This window comes from Acartia tonsa, chromosome 1, assembly GCF_053477335.1.
Source record: "Acartia tonsa isolate MP-2025a chromosome 1, ASM5347733v1, whole genome shotgun sequence".
Classification (NCBI taxonomy): Eukaryota; Metazoa; Arthropoda; class Copepoda; order Calanoida; family Acartiidae; genus Acartia; species Acartia tonsa.
Window position 1 is genome coordinate 40,592,768 of NC_137260.1, and position 24,543 is coordinate 40,617,310.

Sequence of the window (24,543 nt, forward strand, 5' to 3'; positions counted from 1 at the left end):
AATAAACAAAATCAATAATAAGATAATTAATATAACTAGGAAGATCATGGCACTACATTTGTATAATAGATACTATTGTAGATTTACCCATGACTTAATTATAATTTTCATGTTACTGATTGTGAGAAGACGGCGGAGGACAAGGCAGGCTGAAGGCTGAGAGTATGTTTATAATTAATTATTTTATGGACATGTACAAGGGTTACTGTGTAGGTTTTAGTAGCAGATATTGCAGTTATGATCGCTACAGTTTATGAATAGTTTGTATTTATCTATAAAGTGTTTTAGTATTGCTTTTTAAAATTTTTTTCTGTTTTTTATTTGTTTTAATTCTATATTTAGTTCATTCCAGTCTTTGGGAATGGTAAATTTTGTTATAGATGATTTGTTTGCTCCGTTTATTTTCAAGTTCCAAATATTCCTGCGTAGTCTCTCATGTGGAACTTCTTTTTTTATTAAGTTTAGAATTGCAGTTGGTGCGTATTCATAGAAAACGGAGTGTCCTATTAATAGGTTATTGTATGTGATTAGATCTTTGAATTTAAGAATTTTGTATTTCTTAAAGAGTGGTTCAGTGTGGATTCTTCGTGATGAACCATGTATGTTTAAAATGATACGTTTTTGTATAGTAGTGATTGTATTTAAAGCTTTTGTGTTGTTTGGTGCCCAAATGCTAATTCCATATTCAATGAAAGGCTTTCCTAGTGCATTGTAGCATAGTATTTTTTGCTTTGTTGGAATCTCTTTTTTTATGTTTCTTAAGATATGATTGCATGTATTTAATTTACTTATTGTTTTATTGATGTGGCTATCAAAATTTGCTTTTTCATCTAATAGAAATCCTAGGAATTTGAAAGAGGATTCTTGAGTATTAATGTGATTGCTTTTAACAGTTTGTATGATGGTATCGTTTATTTTTATGTTAATTTCTTGTTTTGTGTTGAAATTTATAATTCTGGTTTTAGTGGGGTTTAGGGTTAGTTTATTGTGGTTGAACCATTCAGTGATTTCTGCCATTATAGTGTTTCCTAGGGTTTCTATTTCTGTTTTGTTTTTGCCACTTACTGCAATCATGGTGTCATCTGCAAAGAGGTTTATGAAGCATTTGATCATGTCTGGTAAATCATTTATATAAATGATGAAAAGTAATGGTCCTAGTATTGATCCTTGTGGCACCCCAATTTTTGAAGCTAGAAAGTTGGAGAATTTTTCTCCGATTTTGCATGTATGTGTTCTGCCATTTAAATAATTTTTGAACCAGTTGAGTTCTGTATTTTGTATTCCTATTTTTTTTAGTTTGGTTAGTAGTATGTTTATGTCAACGGTGTCAAATGCTTTGGTAAGATCTATGAATATGGAAGATGTTGACATCTTATTATCTTTGTCCTTTTCGATTTTTTCCATAGTTGCAATCATTGCATGTATGCATGAGTGTAATGATCTGAATCCAAATTGCTTGCATGAAAGTATATAGTTTTTTTCTAAGTACATTCTTAGTTGGTGAGCAACAACTTTTTCAAGCACTTTGGAAATGGCATTTATAAGAGCGATTGGTCTGTAGTTGTTAGGATCGGTTTTGCTGCCTTTTTTGTAGATTGCAACGATGATTGCTGCTTTTAATCTGTTGTGAACAATACCTGAATGTAGTGAGCTGTTTATTATATTAGCTATTACTCTGGGTATTTTTTGTAAGATGGTTTTGATTATGACACTTGGGATTCCATCTGGTCCTGCAGATAGTTTAGGTTTTAGTGTCTTATTTATTTTTGTTATATCATCAGCTGTTATGTTTTTGAATTTGAACCTAGTGTTTTGTTCATGTATGTTATTTATGTATTCTTGTTGTTTTGTATTGTCTGTATGAATTTTATTTGATAGCTCTGTACCAATTCCGTTAAAGAATTTGTTTAGCTCTGTAGCAATGTCGATATCTTCAGTTAGTTCTTTATTGTTAATTATTATTTTGTCAGGTTTAGTATTTTTTTTGTTATTAGTGTGTCTGTTTGTGGCTTTGTTGATTGATCTCCACATAGCTTTGGAGTCGTGTTTAGTTTTTTTGAATTCATTTTCATAGTATTTAATTTTAGCTTTCCTAATTTTGGATTGTAGCTCTTTTTTAAACTCTACGTGTTGTGTGTTATGTAAAGGTAGTTTACTTTTAAGTTTTTTAAGGTATAATTTCCTTTCAATTTTGAATAGTTTCTTAATCTCGTCATCTATCCATGGCGAAGCATTGGTGTCTTTTTTTTTATCTTTTTTTAAGGTGTATTTTTTGTTTGGGAATGATTCATTAAATATATTGTCTATTTTATTGAAAAATTTATTCCATTTGTCAATTGTGTTGTTTGTATTGAGAATGTGCGACCAGTCTTCATTGATTAGTTTATTTGAGAAGTGGTTTATGTTGTCAGTGTTAAATTTTCTGCGGTGATAAGTGTTGGTAGTATTTTTGTAGGTGATATCTGTTTTTTGAATGGATTTAATGATTAAGAAGTGGTCAGTAATTGAGTTGCATATGATATAGTTTTTACTGTTATTATAATTATTTGATAGTATATTATCAATGATAGAAGCAGTGTTATTAGTGACTCTAGTGGGTCTGTTGATTAGGGGTATTATGTTTTGATTTTCAAAGGTCTGGTAGAATTTTCTAATACTTTCCATAGTGTTATATTTAAGGATGTCCATGTTTAGATCTCCAAGTATATCATAGTTAGTGTTTGGGAAATGTGTGTCCTTGTATTCCAAGAGCAGTTTAATATCTTTAATGCAGTTTTCGATGTCATGTGTACATTGTGAAGGGGGTCTGTAGAGAGTTGAAAGGATATTGGTTTTGTTTTTTGTTTTATATTCGATGGTTAGGAATTCAATATGACCCTTTATAACTGTCATTTCTTTTATAACTTTAAAGTTTATGTAATCTTTGCAGTATATGCTAACCCCCCCCCCTCTTTTGTTTTTTCTAAGTAATGTTGCTGGTTCGTGGTATCCAGGAATGATAAGGTTATTAATGTTACCCCATACTTCTGTGAAGCATATTATATCTATGTTAGAGTTTAATTCATTTAGTAGATATAGAAAATTATTTGAATTTTTGTCAATGCTCCTAATGTTTTGATGAGCTATGCTGAAGTGTTTTAGGTTTTTGATGTGAGAGCAATCAACATAACTGGATTCAGTATTATTGATATTTATAGTTATTTGTTGGAAATTAGTTGGTAATCCTTGTACATTATTACTAATGTCATTCATGTTTAAATTTTATATTTTTTTTAGTTTTTGTAGCCTTCCTTTCTGCCTTTATCCCCCCCGTCTTGAGGATAATTATGAAAATGGTCTCCATAGGAGAATATATTTATGAATAAACTAGGAAACGGTAAGCAATTTAATAATTTATCACATTTTATTAAACATATATATTACAGTAGGTAAGTATTTGAAAGTGTTGAAATTTATTATCTGTTGCTGATAAGATTTTGAGTATATAATTACTCATGTATACTTTCAAGAAGTAGTTTTTTTTTTACTAATATACTGGTTATGTGTTGATAATTAATGCCATTAATAAAATTTTCAGTTGTAATTACTATTAAAGTAGTAGTTAAGATAAAAATACATTAAAACTGCCTGAGGGCTGACCATATTATCTGTGTCTTATGCCCTGAAGTGCGCGAGATAATTGCTATAAACTGTCAATCAATAATTAGACTAAAGTCTTATATTGTGTTAATTTATAGAGGGTATAAATAAAGTGAACTAGATGCGAAGCATTTCTATAAGAATCTTGTCTGTACGTTCAAAGAATTTTGAAATTTAGATGTCGCATCTCCATGATATTGTGTATCACACTATGCTTCTGGATACATCCATGTATCTTATTGTGCATCATATTATGCTTCTGGATACATCCATGTATGTTATTGTGTATCACACTATGCTCCTTGATACATCAAGGAAATTCGAGAGTGATATTTTATGTTTAAATTTTGTGCTTGTTATTCTTGCCACTCTTAGAATTTTATTCATATTGCTGCTTAATAAATATTGGCTTATTATATTCTTTTTTATCATTTGCATGCATCTTAATTTACTCGTGAGACTAATAGCTTATTGCTTGTTTTTTTTTTTGACACTCTTAAGTCTACATGAAAAGAAAAGATTGAATCGGGTTGCTGCTTAATAATTTAGGATTGAACTATTTTCTTTTTTTTACATTTTGCGAGTGTTATGCTATTTACTCATAGTAAGGATAGCAAGAGCAATATTAGTTTTTTGGCAAGTTAGCTTATGATTTTTTTTTTTATCAATGGATACTGTTGTATTGTCACAGTCTGTTTGAACATTAAGTAAGAACTATAATCGAGATTAATGTAATTTAGTACTAGATATATTTGGTTATGTTACTTAAAGATTTGTGCTTGTTATTTTTGTCACTCTTAAAGATCTACTTAAGAATAGAAATTTTATTGAGATACTGTTGTGTTTATGCTTGTATTAAGCTTGTTATTTTTGTTACTCTTATAGTTCATAGTTCGTTTATTTTAAGTAAAATATGATCAAGATTAATGTAATAATTTATTAATAACATATTTAGTTTGGTTGACAATCAATGCATTAATTAACATTTCCATACTGTGTATGTGAATTTTTTTCTTGACTGAGATACAATCATAACAATCATAAAAAAAAGTAACGCTAGATAAATACAGATTAGAAAAAATATTACTATATTTAGCAATTACAAAATTGTAGTATATTTATTTATGTACAGTGCATAAAAAAAAACAATTTATAAATCATAGCTAGTATTTTTACTTGCATTTTAATATTGTTATATATCATGAATCATGATTGTTACTAATCAATGGTTATTTTCAGTTTGTCTTAAAAAGGCGGTGTTCTACTGGTGGGTGTCGGCTGAAATATAAAATAAATGATTATATTTATTATAATGTGGTTATCTAGTGTGAAGTTGTTAATTTTAGCTTGAATTACTCAGTCAGCAAATCTTTATTCATTTTTAATAGTAGGAATTTTATAAGTTTTAAGTCAGCGAGTTCCTATTTTTTTAAGGTAATATTTTAACTTAGTGGACTGTTAAATTATCATTTAATTTTTCAAAGTTACCTTTCAGTAGAGTGTTGAAAAAGACCAAAACAGTTTGTCTTAAAAGGTGGTGTGGTTCTACCGGCTGAAATATAAGTATAAGTAATGAATATATTTTTTTATAGTGTGGTTAACTAATATGCATGTTGTTAATTTTGGCTAGAGTTAATCATTCAGCATAATTTTATTCATTTTTAAAGATAGGAGTTTCATAAGTTTTAAGTCAGCGAGTTTTATAATTTTTAAGGTAATATTTTAACTTAGTTAAATTAATCATTTAATTATTCTTATGAAAGTTACCTTTCAGTAGAGTGGTGAAGAAGACCAAAATAGTTGTTGTCTTATATGGTGGTGTAGTTCTACAGCTGGTGTCGGCTAAAATATAAGTAAACAATATTAGCTGTGTTCAGTAGTATCTTTTTTCTAGTTGGATAATAAAACTGTTAGTTAATTTCATAGGGTTTGTAAGTCATATAGAATGTTAGATTATTATAAGTGTAATAGAAGATTTATTTATTGTATAGTATTAGAGTTCAAATTTGCTAGTTACCTCTTTGATGTTAGCATTTAATCCTTGTTCTTGCTGTTTTTAACAATACTGTTGTTTTTGGTGGTATCAATGTTACTGGCCTGAAATAAATATTTTTTTTAGTGAATATAGGATTACGTCATCATAGAGAAACAATTTTTTGCTTTCTATTTGCGAGGAAGACGGTATAGAGAGAGAATTTGCTCTTGTTTAACAAGGAAGATAATATTCATGAAGGGTAAGAAAATAATAATTAGTAACAATCATGTTTTACTTTTTAGTTTCTATATTTAATTGTCTTTTTTTCTTTCATATGGTATATAGGGTATTTTGATTGCCTCTTCCCAATCTTTTTTGATGGTTTTGAAAGCATTTGCAACTTCAGTTAGTGGTTGCCAATTTTCGCCCGCTTTTTTAATTTCTAATGTGTATCTATAAGTTTTGAAGTCTATGTTTTGTCTCGTTTTATAGTTCTTTTTTCGTAATTTGTACGCTATTTCATTAAGCTTTGTTACGTGCTGTTTAGCACAGTGGGGTATCTCTCTAGTTACCTGGACAAAATCTTGTTTCTCCTTGTTCTTGTTAAAGCTTGCAAGACCCATCAGAAAGATTTCAGCTGGATAATAGCCTGTATCATCTGAAAGATTGAACTTATTGTTAGTAAAAGAGATTTTGTAGAGACAACCTGCTTTTTTCTTCTCTTTCTTGTCCGTCTTTCCGCCCATGGGAATCTTAACGGGTGGGTTGTTGATCATTTTTGGGAAAGATTTTTCAATCTCTTTTTTTGTGTCTGTTTTTCCGTCCGTTTTTTTTTCAAGTCCATCATTAAGGATGTCCCTAACTATGTTGTCAATTTCCTCTGTATTTTGGTCATTTTGGGTGGCTAAGAAGAAGCAGTTTTTCGATTTAGCGAATTCTCGTTGTATTTTAGGTAGTACCCCCAATTCTATCTTGAGTTTTTCAAGCTCAATATTGAGTAATTTTGTCATTTTTTCAGTGAATTTTTGTCTGTCGTTTACATGTACAAAATCGGATGAATCTTTTATCAATTTAGTCTTTAAATTTTCGAGTTTTTGATCCATGCTTATTGAGTAGTGGGAATTGTTATGTGTATTATCTTTCTTTTTTAGTCAGTATGTATGAAATATATATGTATTATATATATTTGATTGTTTAATGTAAAAATTGCTTACCTATCTATTTAATCACAAATACATGAGCCGAGTCGAGAATATAGAAAAATGAATGTTCACTGTTCAGCTTTCTCTGTTCAACTCTGTTCTGTATGCTAGCAAATTTTCAAAAATTCAGATACATTTACAATATTATGTTGATATACCAATAGCACTCAAGCTTGCTAATTTGAAGAAACACTAATGAAAAGATGCAATTTTTAAATCCTGTAACTGCATACATAACAAATACTGAATAATATATGTATACTCATTTTTTTCCCATGTTACATCTTAATTTCCTAAATACTATACGTAAACATATTCACTCTAAAAATTAAATTCAAAATTACTTTGGAAGTTAAAGTCTTGATTGGTTGGTTTACAACTGCATTATTTACACTTTACCATCAAATATCTTAATCTACCTAAGGGGTAATTTGGGTAATACATCAATATATCGACCATTGTCTTATCCCTTAAGATCCCTAAGAGTGGAAATGTTATGGCTCTAAAACAGAACAACAAGCTTATAGCCTAAAATAATATCTTTTTTTTGTAGAATTTCTTATAGTGTTTATAAGCATATTAGGGTGTGTTTGCTACTTAGGTGCATTAAACTGCATTTCAATGGGAATATATACAGCAAGGATGAATTATATTCATGGATGGGTGGATGTCCACCAGTCTGTTTGTCACTGCTTCTTCAAAGTACGTTACATAAAATAATTTTAAATTTCTTGTTATTTGATACAATTTAAATTACTGAAAATATGTCATTTTTTTGGGATTTATTGACAACGTCTACTTTATCGAACAATGATTAGTACTACTTTACTAAACTGTTATAAATTTTTGGATTTTTATTTTAATATTTGTGGAAAATTGACTGTAATGCAATGCTATGCATGATTTTTCAGTATGGCTGAGAACCGGATATAATCCAGCGGATGTTAATCGGTTTCGAAGCAATACTGGAAAATATTGTACATATATATATTCTTATTTTGTGTATATTTATCTAATCTAAATAAATAAAGTTATAATCCCATTTAATCCCCACGTATTTATGCTTACAATAATAATATAAATATATGCTTCCATTCATATTTATATAATCCTTATTTATGGGCTTTATAATATTTAGCGCATTTTTTGGTTCTATACAAAATTTCTCTTATAAATAGCTTATTATAAAGAAATAAGGTTTTTGTCTGAACCTTAAGAATTTGAAAACTGAATGAGTTTTATATTTTAGGGAAGCTTCACATAGGCCCCGGGTGGGTTTTATGACATTATTTTTAGATATAATTCTTTGGTTTTAGGCTACTTCCCACCTCTTTTCCTCCGAATATTGAGCCTCAGATGCTAGGGTCACAGCCGCTTGTTTATTTTGAAAGATGAGGAAGCTTGAATCGTTTAAAAGTTGATCATGATTTTATTTAACCCATATCATCTTAAAAAGCCGGAAGTGGTAGGCGAGAGATTTTAATAAAAGAGAGAGAAGAGACTATCCTGAACATAAATTAATGTATAGTTCATAGATAGCCTATCCCTATTAATTATTAACTATAATTAGTTTTCATAGCCCCCTCCCCTCTCACTATCCCCTCCACTATGTCAGACTTGTGTATCATACATTATAGCCAAAACAGACTTAAGTTGGAAAGTTGACACCTTAAGTTTATCAAATAAAAATACATTTTCTCATTCATTGACTTAAAACTTTGGATACTTTCTTCAAACTAAAAGGCCAATCTTTTCCACCAATAAGTTTAATCTAAATATGGGGTACTTTGTTAATCGATATTTGGTGGGTGCATCAATTTATTATCCATTGTCTTATCCTTCAACAATTTGAACTTTTAAATGGAAGATTTTTCAATGATTTTAGAAGATTTTTTACTTTTTTACGTCCACACTAAGAATTTTTGTTCATGATTTTAATAGTTTCATAGTTTACATGAACTAACCCATTAAGAATTGTCGACAAATCTCATTTTCAACATTTGTAACGGATATAGACTATACGTAGATTTTATGACAGTAGAAAAACTGCTGTCAATTTAGGTTGCTAACATAGACATAATTAGTTGGTCAAATCGTTCATCCAGTAGGAGGGAGGGGATGTGGTAAAAGTTGTTAATAGGGTTATCGTTATTTCATCGTTTAATATGTAGTAGAAATGCTTAATTTTGGTAAAATGACGATTTAAATTCTAGACGAAATAGCAGATATAACAACCCTGTTGATATTATGTCACTTACAACCACTTTAAATATGTCAGAAGACGAAATAACCAATTAAGATGTATATCAACACATTACTTTCATAACTGATAGGATTACTTTTACTGTATATATTTTGTAAATAATTATGGTCGGTCCATTATAAATAGATAATGTATTTTTTCCTTATCTTAACATTTTTTAATAAATTACAATTTTTTAGGCTTTGTTAATGTTGCTGTATAATTGAATTTTTTTGATACTATACATTAGAATATAAAAAGCATTCAAATGAGATCCTTTTTAGAAGGACGGTTACTCTATAACTTAGGTTTGTCTATTTTTTGTCTATTTACTCACAGCAAAGTTGAGTAAAAAAACTTTGTCTTCATTGCAAGTTGACGGATTTTTATAGCTTTTAAAGCAAAAATTAATATCAGGGTAGTTTACCCAGGGAGGAAGGGGAGATTACTACTGTTTTATATAACATTTTCATATTAGTTGGCTTGCCAACTTTGGTGGCCTGAATTTTGATTGTCTGGTTCATTAATTTGAGTGTCAAAACGTTTTGACTATAAATTGTAATCTAAAGAATGGGTAATTTGGTGTATAATTATTGGGGATATATATCATTTTATCAGCCATTGCCTTATCCCTTTAAATCCCAGTAGTTTACCCCAGTCAATAGCGTAGCAACGTCAACAGGGTATACGCTCAGGGCTACAGGTATAGTACCATGAACACTAAATTACTCTTTTCTTCCAAACCTTGTGTAACATTTTGCTTTATGAAGCTGGTAAATATTGGAGTATATAAAGGGATGGAAATTTATTTTTCCAACATTGTCCACTCCCTCACTTTCTGGTTTATAGTCTATACCTGCCGTATTCTAAAGATTGATTGATCTTTATGTTTTTAGATTCATCTCCCTTCAGCTACCACGTAGCAGAGGGGTTGATTCTAGAAAAGACCTTAAATTACTTTTCTAGTATGGCGTCGAAACTGACTAATATCTGCTGGATTAGCTCCTGTTCTCAGCTTTACTAAATAGCATAGTATTAACAGACAATTTTCCTCGAATATTGAAATAATATCACAAATTAAAACCAGTTTTGTTAGCCAGGGCCTTTGCCCTTTGGATATTATTCTTGTATCATTTTTCATTACCGCCATTATGATTAACGCTATCTTAATAATGACATAATGGCTATAGTATTATGATAATACACTAATCTAACAGAAATTCATATTTAGTGAATCTGCACAAAAATGTCTATACGCAGTGCTTTTCAAGAATTCGTACAAATCAACAAATAAACTTTCATTTCAAATCTGTAATAATATCCAAAGAAAATGCTTATTCGTCATAGGAATCTTCACAAGAAATTTCAGACACCTATCCTTAATAGTAGCCTAGAGCATCATACTGATTAACGAATATATAGTAAATGATAGTTTTACTTCGCTACTAAAATATTCAATTATAATAAAATTCGCTAATTTTTTAAATTTAATTTTGTAGGTATGTATATGCGCTATTATGAAGAAAAGATATATATCATATGCTACTTAATCCACATTCAAAATTCATGCAGCCAACTGAGCAGCCCAGGCACTTAGGGGATTGGTATTCATTACAAGAATAGCGTCATGTGAAATTTAGAGAGTTCTTAAATATTACTAATTCTGAGTTAGTCGCCATAACCACCTTTCTAAAATGTCATATATTCGAATTAAAACATTCAATTAGTTAGATGACATATTTTTTTTAATTATACTTTCACATTCTATTCTACACCCATTGACGTCGAAGGGTGGGGGTAAAGGGGTATTTAGCCTCTCAAACTTTGAAACCCCTCATTCTAACACCCTAAGAATTATTAAAAATACATAAGAATACCCTCCTCAAACCTTTTACCCCCCTCAAAATAAAAAGCTTGGACGTCCCTGCCTATATCCCAATACAGTAACTTGGTTATTTTATATTGTAGCAAAATAAACACTTTTAATTAAATTAATAGCTAAATTTTAAATGGCAAAAATAAAAAAATACATATACTTTAAAGGTGAAAAGTCTCATTTATTTAGGTTTTTTCTTTATTTATTTTTTTTAGAAAAGTTTGTAGCCTTTTACTCCTTTTAAAGGTGATATCTTTAACTGTTTGATAAAAACAGCAGCTAGAATCATTGATCATTATAATACCAGCTCACATTTTAACAGGAGGGATATACAATCTAAAGAAACAAAATTGGAAGACTTTTTATCCCTCCAACACAATAGTTATAAGCTACATTTTACACTAAATTTATCATCCATTGCCATAGTCTTTATTCTAGAGTATAAAATTCAGGAATCTAAAAGGATCAGACAACGGCCGATAAATTGATATATATCCTCAATGATTATACACAAAATTACCCATTCTGCAATTAGTATTTGAAACATTTAAACAACTTAATGAACCAACCAATCAAAATTCAATAAGGTCCCCAAGTTTGTTGAGCCAACGAATAATAAAACGTTATTATAAGACTTTGTTTACAAGAAAGTTTTTCTCTATCCTAACACAGACTTTTTACTTGTTTGAAATAAAGCCTGGCCAACCTATCATCAATAGTTAAGTGAATTAATTCCTCGTTAATCATTGAAATGCATCGGCGGGAAAAGTGTCGGGTTTAAATCTATTTTTAGGTGCCAAAAGAAATAAAAAGTAACATAATTTAATTTAAGGATCTTTAGAAATTCCGATGTCCTTACACGTAGAGTTGAAATCTCTTTTTAAAAAGTCCCTTTTTAATACCACGTATATTTTCATTAAAGGATCTCATGATGTAATAAGTAAACATGACTGCAACCCACTGAAAAATTTTGGCCGATTTTTAAAAATTGATTAATTACAGTTAAGTTAGCAACCTAATTTAATGATTTAAGTAGTCCTCGAAGTCTTATTCGTTGGATTAACAGCCTTGGGGACTTGAGTTGAATTTTGATTGGTTCATTTAGTTCAGTGTCAACCACTAACTGTAATCTGAAGAAGGGGTAATTTTGTGTATCATCATTTGGATGTACATAAATTTATCAGCCATTGTTTTGCCCCTGGTTTTATTGACAACACCTGTGAAAAATCAACTACAATGCTTTTGCATCATATAGTTATTGCTACGCTACCTTTGGCAGCCTGGCTAGATTTCCCTTGTTAAAATTATGATCTAATCAATAATAATCATAGTTTTCTTTTTATCATCCTCTATGACCTAGCGATGTAATTGTTATGCCTTTTACACTATTATCACAGGGACAATTCTTCACAAAAACTTAAAATGTCTTTGTTTTTTTGTTGGATATTAAAAATAGATCTTAAAAGATAACAATATTTTTTACCCCCAATTATGATTGACAAATTACCACTGGAGAATAAATGATTGGTGGAATAGTTTGAACACTGTAGGTTTGTACAGCCCAATTACCGATGAAATTTTGGGGACTTGCACAATTCTAAGTCAAATATCCCCTTCCTCAGCGTATTTTTTTTTCTTCTTAATATCTGTCTCCCCCCCCCCAAAAAAAAAAAATACATAATAACTATACAGCTATAGGGCCTTGAGCCTTTAGCAATCAACCAATTTGCAAAAGAAGAAGTTTTCCCAAGATAAAATTCATGCCAACAGTCCTTTTACAGCATTACTATAACATTTAAATCATAGGCTTAGACAAGCCAAAATTGTACTGTGATTTTTCTATTTAATAGATGTAAAACAAACCTGCTAAAAATTGATGACAATTACTATGACTGTTGAATTTGCTTGTATTATATTTTGAATGCAATTTCTAAACAATTATCTTCTTTAGAAGATAGCGGTCAGATAGATCCCCGCTTTTTTCTCATCTAGAAGGTTTTTTTGTAATTAATTTAAAATTCAAACTAGAAAAAGTTATACAATGCAGCTTAAAACTTTTTTGAACGGGGCGATTTTAAACCTTTTTCATTGTTATTTTAAAAAGATCAGGTGGCTTTTTCTCTCCTGTTATTGGTATTGTCTACTGTTAACACTTTTTTAGGTCCGAACTCTGTATAAACTTTTAAGGTCTAAACCCTGTCTTTATATAGTGTTTATTGTGGGCCTCGAAATATGTTATTAATCGTGTTACTTCACTACCACACATGTTTCACTTTAACAAATTATAACAACCGCATATATAGCCATTGCTTTCAATTTTAATTCACTTTGATTACTTTCCTTATTTCTATTGTGTATTATAGCGATTACAAAGTTTCCTTTTGGAACCTAATTGTGTCCTCCTTCTAACTAATAATATAGTCGGATTGTTACTACGTTGTGTTCCTATTGCTTTACTTAACTAATTAGAGATCTCGACTTTATATCTATTATTATGCAGTTTCAATTATACGGAAACAAATGGACATTTTTGTCAATACGTGCTTAAAACTTAGTAATTTACTAATCAGAGGGGGATGCAAATTATTAATTGGTGTTTGTTGTATGAATTTACAAACAGCCATGGGGTATAAAGTGTCTTCGCTTCAGGGAAATAGGAATAGAACACAGCTACTTCAAGGGTACATATCTGAATAATACTTATTATTAGTGACAGCTTTCCGTAGATAGTAAAATAAAAGTTTTTTTCCTGAACTCCCGGGCTAACAAAACTGGTAGGTATTAATATTATGGCTTTTATTTTATGTTTCTTGCATAATGTCTTAATGCGTTGCATGATTTTTCAGTATGGCTCCGAACCGGTTGTTAATTAGTGGATATTTATCGGTTTCGAAGCCATACGGAAAATATAAATAATATGTAAGGCAGAAAACAATTAAAATGTTTGGCTGTTCTTTAAGTGCCCTATACCTATAACCCTGTAAGGTTATCACTTAAGGCGCAGCTACAATAATAGTTTTAAGGGACAGAATCAAGAATATAGGCACAAGAAAATGCATAAACCATGACTGATTTTTTGTATTTATTAATAATGTTTCTATATTTAAGATATTAAAGATTTTTATTAAATTTTTTTTTTAAATTTATCCCTTTGTCCCTGAGCGAGGCTACAACAATAGTTTAAGGGGACTGGGTACATCTGTGTAATAATATCAGGGATGTAGGGATGAGACATGGACAGTAAAATAGTTATACTCCATAGAACTCATAATACCTACCAACAAAAGCAGGCTTTTACACATAAGAATTGGGGTAAAAATTTATTTATCAACCGTTGTTCTAACCCCGTATCCCTGCAAAAATATATTTAATAAAGGACTATGCCATTCACCGTTAGCCACTTCAATGTAAAAATCAATGTAAAGCTATTTTTATAACTTTATTATGAGCGGTGTAAAAAAAAGCAAAACCAAAAATGAAACATAATACGATGTTGATTCATAGTTCTAGCAACATTTGTAAAAATGCAGCTACTCTATAGATGTGTAAATAAATGTCCTCCAAATTATTTCATCAAACGAAAAATACCTGATTTATTGCCATTACCTGCCAAAAGTCCACTATACTAAAAAGGATATTTACTTGCTATTGCTGCGTTATTTATAAACATGACTGTGTACTTTAAATGAATTAAGGAAAAGGGCTGAGATGCATATGCTAACATACGGATATAACATAAAAGCAACATTTTCCTAAAATGTTAAACATATACATACAAGAATGGGTTATATGAAGGGGGATACATAGATAAGATAGTGGATGATAAATTCTATTTCTAAATAATATCTGGTAAATATTTTGAAAGGGAAGGGTTAAGATTAATTTTACTTGCATTGTCCTCTCCCTCCCTGGGTCATATGCCTTATTTCATATTAGGCTACACGCACCCAGGATAGGGTTTGGTTTTAGGCTGTTTTAATTGATTGATGTTTTTGTGAAATTAAATCTTACCTAATGAAAGTAATAGATATTATCTTGCTTTTAACTTTTCTGCTAGAAACAAATATTCTTTGATGCTTTTATATAACATATATATACTTACTTTACACTAAAATTCTATCAAAAGAACAAATTAAGTCGAAATAAATAATATTTTATTACATAACATGATCTAAATAGATGAATGTCTATCTCCATTACTGACTTACACAAACTACACACACACACACAAAGTCTACACAGAATATGCAACAAGATGACACTATTGTTACCAACATGACACCTGACAACCCACACGTCTCATGTGTGTGTATGTGTGTGTGAGTGTGTGTGTTTGTGTGTGTGTGTGTGTGTGTGTGCGTGTGTGAGTGTGTGTGTAGGTTGGTGATGCTTAATGTCATTGTACTTATGTATATTGCTTAGATATCAAAGATAATTTTTAATTATATATCAAAATTTGAATTAAAAAAAAGAATAATATACCTAACTACAAACTTTCTAGTTCAAGATTCTAATTTTTTAAATGTTTAAAAATGTAACATTTTTTTAGACAAATATTTCTTGTGTTAATATATACATAAAACCCACACACATAAAAACACACACACACACAGCCCTCAACCTTGGTATTTGAAATGGCATCATCTCCAAAAAAAAATGGGATATTTAAAGGCACATGTTCTTTCCTTATTTGGAGTCCAGCTTCTCTACAGTTTCCGTCTGTATGTCCGTCTTTTCGGGGGACTGCCATTTACACATCCAGCAAATTTACAGTGGATGTGTTTTCGCCAGTGCAATGGATGTATTTATGACAAACTGAATTTTTACTGTATAAATGACAGTAAAATCGATTCTCATGCCATAAATACATCCAACACTGGCAAAAATACATCCAATATTTTTATACATGTGTCAAAAATACATCTGACACTGGCATTTACACATCCATACTTTTTCAATTATATGTCATAAATACATCCAACACTGGCATTTATACATCCATAAAATAATTTAAGAATGATAAGAAGAAAACAACACACTTGTATATTATTTTTGAGTTATGATATATTTGTCAGGTTAAAATACAATATAAAGATTTAAAATAAAATATATTTGTGAGGTTAAAATAAAAAGCATTTTGCAATGGATTGTTGTGATGACCTTGACAAAATTATATATATTGGTCGACCAATATCATCAACCAATAAGTCGACATATCCCCACTTCCATATTGATTGTGAGGTCCTGTCCCTTGAATCCCTGTACTGGGTCTTGGTACCATATCCATAATACTTCTTTCCAGAAAAAAAACATCATCTTCCATTTGGGAATAAGTTATTTCTACATCCGGATTTTCATTTAAATTAAAACATGAAATTTGAGTATCAATTAATGGAGCTTCTATGTTTGACTGCTCTATTACTGGTGCATTTTATTCACTTACATTTTATTTTAATAGTTTTAAAACATTTCTGTAATACGATACTATACATGATTTTTCATCATGTCTAAGAACTGGTTATAATTCAGCGGATATCAATCGGTTTCGAAGCCATACTGGAAAATTTTCTATTAAAGCAATGCTTCTTTAACCCATTATTAAAATAAAAATATTAACTTCATTTAAATTTTCTATATTTTCAGACGTTTTAAATGAACTTATATGTCATATGTAACATATAATATTTTTTATAGGTATGTTTCTATGGATTGTGTCACCCTTGTTTTCTTTCAAAGTTTCATCCCTTCATAGGTTTTGTTAGAGGAAGGAATTCTTTTCTTTGAGTGATAATGATTATTAAAAACATTCAAAAGAAACTCATAAAAGAAATGTGCTATGTGTGTGTGTGTGTGTGTGTGTGTGTGTTTGGATTTATTTGGACATGCGACATTTTTATCTTCTTGATGGTTATATCGTCAGCTTTTTATCCCATGTTTTATCATACATATAAAAAGATCTTTCAAACAACGAAATTCGTGATTTGTAAGAAGCGAGGCTACACTTTAATTAGTGTAAGTCCGTCTGTGGACTTTGAGCCATCCTTACTAACAATTGATTATTGAAATTTAAGGGTTATATCACAAATATTTCAATTAGTTATTATGTAACTTGATAAAGTTAAAATCAGCCATGTGACGTCATAAAAATGAGGGATTATCCATACCTTTCTTTCCCACTTTTCCTCTCATCTCCCTCATTCTTGAGACGCTTTGTCCAGTTTCGTTATTGTTTTTTTACTTTTACTGCTACGCTACTTATGAAAAAATTTGTCTTTTTAAAAAATATTTTATCCATTGTATTTTATTTTAAAAATTCATGTATTTAAAATCAATAACAATTAGGATAAATACATATAATTTAAACAAAAAATTGAGGAAGAATGGAATCATTTTAAAAGTTAAAATGTTTGTCCAAGAAATTGTTGGATTTTTTCTATTGATACCTTGACATGAGATGGGATGAACAGCATATGGTTTTCTTTTTTTGTACTGTTTGTTTCATTGAACAATCTTCTATGATTGGGACTATTAAATGGTTGAAAAGTAAATATTTTATTGCAGGGAGGGAGGGGACATTGGGCTGTTTATTACTCTAGCACCCTTAGTAGCCTTTTTTTATTCGTTGGCTTAACAACTTTGAGTTTTGATTGATTGGTTCATTAAGTTTGTGCTCAAACTTGTCAGCCACCTATTGCAATCTTCAGAAGATGTAATTTTGTTTATGATCAATGGGGATGTACATCAATTTATGGGCCATTGTCTTATCCCTTTCAATCCTTTATTTGGCTACTAATTTATAAAGTTAAATTTATAAAATATCGTACTTTTTCAGTACAGTACAAAAAATGAAACCAATTGATGTTAACCCATGAAAAACACCTTTGCATGATCACAATTGATAATCATTGATTTAAACAATGAAAATGTATAGACAATTGTTTTTAAATCATAGTCAATTCTATCTAGCTACATACATAGATAGACATGGACATAAGCTATATTATGCATTCATATCAGAATTGGCAAAAACTTTTGATAACGTTAACATGTTTATTGACGAATTTTATAAACACGAATTGCTGAAGTTAAAGAAAAGAATAATTTTTTCGTCAAATACACTAAATTATGTTGATTACAATAAATAAACCAACGAATAATAAAAAGTTATAATAAAATTTTGGAGACTAGTTAGTAAACACTTCATCGTCCCTTTCTTTTCTGTTGTCCTATTTTGCTATTGTTCCGCTACTTAAAGACACAATTGTCTGTGTTAAGAATTGGAACTTAAGACGTTTTACATAAATTTTCAAAAGTTTTTGGCTAGAATTGAATACAATAAGGGGCTTACTTTTATTATTTTACTGCACCCATCTATGTATCTTTCTATCATCACGTTCATCAACTTTAAATTAAATTAATTTTAATTAATGCTTATGCTATAAATTTAAGACAGTCAACTTTTATATTTAAAGAATAGAAGAACTAGATTATAAATTGAGTGTAAGACATTAAAACTATAGTAAAAAAGTATCTTCCCTACTAAAAATACGAAAAAATATGTATTTTCCGCCAAGGAATCTAATGTGATAAGACAATGGCCGATACATTGATGTGGTTAAAACTTTTGGACACTCAACTTAATGTGCATACCAATCGAAATTCAATAAAAGTCCCCAAAGAAGCAAACAAATAAGGAAACGTCTTTTACTAAACTTTGGGGACCAATCCAATGTCCCCTTCCCTTCCTGGTATTTCCACATTAGAATTTAAAATTAAATTGTGTAAAACCTCATCAACGTGTATAACCGTGTGTGGTGGATATCTTTATTTTGTGTGTGTAAAACTTTTTAAGATTTGAGTTGACATTTTATGCCATGAATGTCCCTTATGCACTAACAAACAGTTGGGGCATTTTCTTCTACTTTTTTTTATTTCGTGGATTTTTTTGTTTTCCTAAATTTTAATTTACACGTTTTTTTCTTTCAAATTTTTATATCTTGCGGGCTACCCATTACCTAATATAACCTTACCTAACCTAAATAAACAAACAAACGAAAAGCTACAATTTCCACCCCTTACAAGTTTTTAATTTATTTTTAAAAAGGGATGGGTTCTTTGAATAGGAACTTTGAGGGTAAATACCAATAAAATTTTTTTTAAAACTTTACATGATATCATAGTGCAGTCCATTTATATTCCCTAACTGTTTGAATATAAATAGAAAGACCTATGAAAAGAATAAGGGTATGAAATGCATAAAAGCTGCAGTCGTCACACACACACATACACAAACACATTATTATAATTTGCCTGCAAGGTTATATTCTAATTTTAATTCAAGCTTTATATTTATTCAAGGGACACTTTTAGGCTTTGACTTAATTTTAAACAAACAAAAAAAACCTCTTTGAATTTTACCCAATGTAGTCCTTTGATTTAGAAAGTTTTCAAAATCTTTAGGGGCTAAAGCGTTATGGAAGAACATTCAATGATTCAAATTGAATAGAATCATTAAATAAATCATTGACTCCTAAATATTGAGATCATTTTAAAATAAACTGCAGAGTTTACTTTTAAGCTTCAGTATGCAGTGTATATATTATAAAGGTCATCTCATTAGTTTTAATTCAGATTTGCAATTACATATGTTTTCCAAGTGTAAAAGAATCAAATTTAAACAAGGATGACAACACCCATAAGCACTTTCAAAGTTCAAACCATGAAAATGATGTCAATTTTAAATCTGTCATTAGCACTTTTTATGGTCCTCTAGCCCCTAGCATCTAGGGGCTGTCAATTCAAATTGAGTAAAATAACATGAAACTCAAATTAAAAAATATAAATGTTTAAATTCATCCTTGAACATATGTTAAGCTTCCCAAAAATAGATGAATGATTTGTTAAGTGGTGAGATCTTAAAGGACAAACCAACAAAAAACCTAACTACTTTGCATAACAGGATAAGATTGACAGACTGACCTATTATGTCATAGCTGTGCTGTGTTGACAAACACAAACAAATGCGGTGACTTTTTATTTTGCATTTGCATTTTGGGTGCTCCGATTAGGATGCGATAAGAAAATTCCAGAGCCCGTTAGTCGCATGTTAGCCGCGGCTAATCCGCAAATTTAAACCTGTAAAGTTGCTTCTCAATTTTTTAAACGGACGGATTGCCATATAGGAAACAGGTTTATACATTCAGTTGATTTTTAAAGTTATTAAATAATACCTAATACCCTTCTGTTTTACCCTGTGGTTCGGAGAAAGTTACCACGCGGCTGCCGAGCCCTGGCAAAATTCTTTTGCTTCATTCATATGCTAAATATTTTACTCACAAGGTAGATATAAAACGAGTAGATAACTAAAAGATTATCAATCCCTCAAAAAGCTAAAGCCGAAAACAAAGAAATAAAGGGCTAGTTCAAAGGAAGATAAATAAACGTTCTGTAAACACTTTTGTTCTAGTTAAATGAAAATATTAAAAGGATTTATAGTAAGACTATTCATTTTTGACAAAAATCTACCAAAACAAGTCATCTATTTTATTTATATCTATATGCAAAATTTTGTGTTGACTTTTCAAATCAAAGCATGAGCTAAAGCAAAAATATGTATTTTAATTTTTACTTTCGAAATTTATTATGTACAAAAAAGTTATAATTCTGCGATTTATATAAGGGTCGGGGGCATTGGGCTGTTTATTACACTAGTTCCCAAAGTTTTATAATGAATGTTTTTTTTGCTTAACACCTTTTGGGACTTTGTTAATTTTTTAACGGTTGGTTCAGTACATTATTTATCTGCAGTAGGTAATTTTGTGTATCACCATTTGGGATGAACATCAATTTATCGGCTACTGACTTATCCCTTTAGATCCCTGGATTTATATTCACCTAAAATTTATTGTTTGAAAATGTATTTAGCTTGTTATTGCTTCACTACGGATATTATGAATATAATTATCCTTGTAAAAATTAAAGTGGGGCAATATTATAATATTACTTTTTTTAATGATATTAAAAGCGTCGTTATCAAATCATAAAATTTTGCAATGTGCTTAATTTTGAAAAAACTAAACTCCGCCCCAAAATTATTTTAGTATATTGTCATGATTTTATTTGTTAACATTATTAACATGCATATCTGCATGAGTACATTAATATGTTATTTTCATTTTTATAACCACGATCCTTTATTAAAGTTTTTAAGCTTTAGTATCCTTGTTTACGCTTGTTTTAAGCAGTTCAATGTTAATATTTAAACTGCCATTGCCATTCCCCCATCTAAGTATTACTTTTTTTAAAAAAAGTCTTTTTTGAACGGGACAAAAAATGCGCTAACGTGCAAAGAGCTCCAAATCCAATTCTGACGATTTACAATTATAGGCTCGTGCATAATTTACTTTATTTTTGTTTTTAAAGTTTATGTGTTTAAATTTTAACTACAAACTAAGATTAGTTTACCTAAAGGCTAAAAAATGGTAACTACTGTAGACTACTGCTATGTCAGATGCATGACTTAAATATTAAGGAAAGGAGAATTTGTTTAAAACAAAGATTGTGCAATCAAAAGGTTGGTTTTCCTGGTAGAAGTTGGTAAGTAATAAGAGCTAAAATCTAAGACATTCCTTTACAATGAAGATGTATTACTTGAAGAAATAGTGGTTTATTTTTCAACCGTCTAGAATGAACGCCATGCAAAGTAGGGGAGTTGCCATGTAGTTGATTTACAAGTACATAAGGCCCATCTTTTAAGGCATCCTATTCCAAGGCAAATTCTTGGTGATTGATTTTTCAAGATTTTATAAATTTTGTTTATTTTTTACATAAAATTGAGCAGTTTTATTTTATCAAGGCAAGGCCGTTTATACAGGTTTCTACCAGTAGGTTCTACTATGCTAGATTCAATGTTGACTTACATATCAATAAGTCAATTTAGCTTTCATACCAACAGTTTGATAATATGTCATAAATTAACACTTTTAATAAAGCCCTATTGTCAACAAAAAAAAAGAAATTGTATATAGATACAATCTTCAAATTTTGTCAGGGTGGGAGTCTCTCTTTAAGGCCTCCCACTTGTTAAAATTAAGAATTAGGCCTAAATTCCGCCTCCCTTGATTTTTATGGGGCCTACTTCCCCCCCCCCCCCTAATCTCCTCCCTATCTCCTGATGAGGCCTTAAAATTTGTAAATTTGTGTAACTATTTTTTATGAGGATCGATAGTTGTTTTTTTTGGGAATTATTCACGAATTTTAAGGAAGCGTAATTTAGTTAAATAGGCCCCACCCTAACCCCCCCTGTTCCCCGGTTGAAACGAGGGGGTTCACGCCCCCCACAAACATATATTTAAACCTTTTAAACACATGAGCCGTAAATTGCCTTTTCCATTAATAATTGTAAAGTTTTGGGTTTAGCCATTCTGTTTCCTTTTTGGTGATAATTTTTCATCAATACAATTAGCTGTTCAACATCAAGGTGTGTATGTGTGTGTGTTTGTGTATGTGTATATATAATAGCATTTTCCTTAAAATCTACTAAACTCCTGTCTAATAAGGAAGCATCCGGTTTTTATCGTCAGTACATTGTTGATATATGGGAGTGCAAATCCTATAATTTTTTTAGGCTAGCCTCAAAGTTATGATTTCCTATGTCTTGCATATTTGTATCATACATATCTATGTAAGACTAAGGAACCTTAACTCTTAGGCTAGCCTTTGATATTTTATAGGATTTTGTCCAATATCTATGTATTGTTACGAAACCCATTCTGCCTGATAATTAGCACCGACGTTATGAACATCATTAGATTTTATACCAGATTTATACATATATGTATTTTCCATATAACACTTGTCTAATCATAATATTTGGACAAATACTATAGAATTCCCAAGGATGTACCCTAACAAAAGGGGTTCAGATTTACTTGACTAGGACGTTGTTCCCTTAGTTATGCTGCTTCATTTGATTTGGTTTTGCCTTCAATTGAGATAAGATTTGTCATGGATATTCCTAAATTTGGTGGGCCATCATTTCCCCATAGTATCACAAATTTTAAAAGACGAATCTTTTCAATAGAACGTCCGTAATGGAAACTTTTTATCTTCATTTGGACAATTATTAAGCTTGATTCCTCAAACAGTTTTACAATTAGGCACGAGTAAAAAATAGTAGCAACTATACAATCGTTACCAGAAAGTCTGCAGGTCCATTTAAACATGTTTTTTGTAACTTTTTTACTACAATTTTTTATGCAATATAACTATCTAATATTTTGAATAAAAATTCCTAAGATAAGAAGATACAATATTAAAAGCAAAGTATTTCTATAGTCATGTCTTTAAAATATAAGTATGTCCTAAAACAGCATTTGTGGTTGAAGTTTAAATACCTAGATAATATTATATACATGGGGGTAGTGAAGACTCACCACCCCTGAATTCATAATCAGGGTGGGGACCCTAAATTGCCTTTCTTGGAAGCTTCTATGTATTATAATACAACATTTTATACAATACATATGTTACATAGATGTGTTAGAATGGAGGAGTATTGTATTTGAAAGATTTTAATGTCCTGTTTATTAGGGGTAACGTTTATAGAACCTTACCTTAGTAAAACTTTTATTTAATTAAACCCTTTTATGGTATTTTTATATTTGATCAAAAATGGGTTTCGAAAGGTACATTAGCCTAATTTTTCAAAGAGTGTAAGTCTAATCTGTTTGATTTTGGATTTGTATAATACAATATTATACATATGTTTCATATGTATGGGAGTATTAAAAGTATGAAAACAAGTAGCACATAGTTTCTTAGTTGGGTATTTATATATGTTTGTATACTAGAAAATATTATGACCAAAGGACTAACAGTCAAACTAAAATAAATTTGTTATTAGCTTCGCTCCAAATATCATAAACATATGCAATAAAACTTGTAGGGTAGCTTCGCTACTTATAAGCTAAACATAAGCCGTAGAAACATGGACGTACAACCACCTCTGGATCCAAAATGTAGGGTAGCTACGCTATTAATAAGATAAACATATGCATTAGAAATATGCATTAAAAGGAGGAATCTAATATGCATATTACAAATTTTAAAATATACAGAGATATAGCAATAGATTATAAATTAATCATAAATCTTTATAATATTTCTGTGATAGTTGGTATTGTTTGTAGGGGTAACAGGGATAAAATTTTCATTTTACTGAAAAAAACATAAATTTATTTTGAAGTTTAAGGACTTGTACCTAAAACCTTTAAAATTAAAATTTTCTTCCTTTTCCTTATTTTAAAAGGGTATCAATACGCATGTTGTACGGCTTTTAAACATTTTTAATGTCAAAAGGCTAATTGTCGCCTAGATTTATCTCCAACTTTGTACATTTTAACATTAATTTTACCTTACTGTTTAATAAGGTACTTTTTTTTGTATATTTGGTAACCATTTATTTGCTTAAATACGAATCTTCAAAAAATACTTTTTTTTAAATGTACAAATGAAAGAGCCAAGTTTTGCGACCAGGTAAAGACCCTATGCTGTTGACATTTTAAATATTCAGATGTACATTGATGTATAACACCATATAATATGCAGT

At 30.0% G+C, this 24,543-nt stretch overlaps 1 protein-coding gene and 1 long non-coding RNA gene across 4 annotated transcripts in view; one reads left to right on the forward strand and one right to left on the reverse strand.

Annotated features, from left to right (window-relative positions):
- Positions 1–24,543, forward strand: part of LOC145319454 (uncharacterized) — a 453,173-nt gene that overhangs the window by 370,134 nt on the left and 58,496 nt on the right. The window lies entirely within an intron of this gene.
- On the reverse strand, positions 4,874–6,912 carry LOC145319468 (uncharacterized). The gene is made up of 6 exons (XR_013879858.1): positions 6,829–6,912; positions 6,187–6,272; positions 5,657–5,736; positions 5,407–5,481; positions 5,128–5,191; positions 4,874–4,917 (listed from the first exon to the last, which is right to left on the reverse strand). It is a non-coding gene; the product is annotated as an uncharacterized LOC145319468 (long non-coding RNA).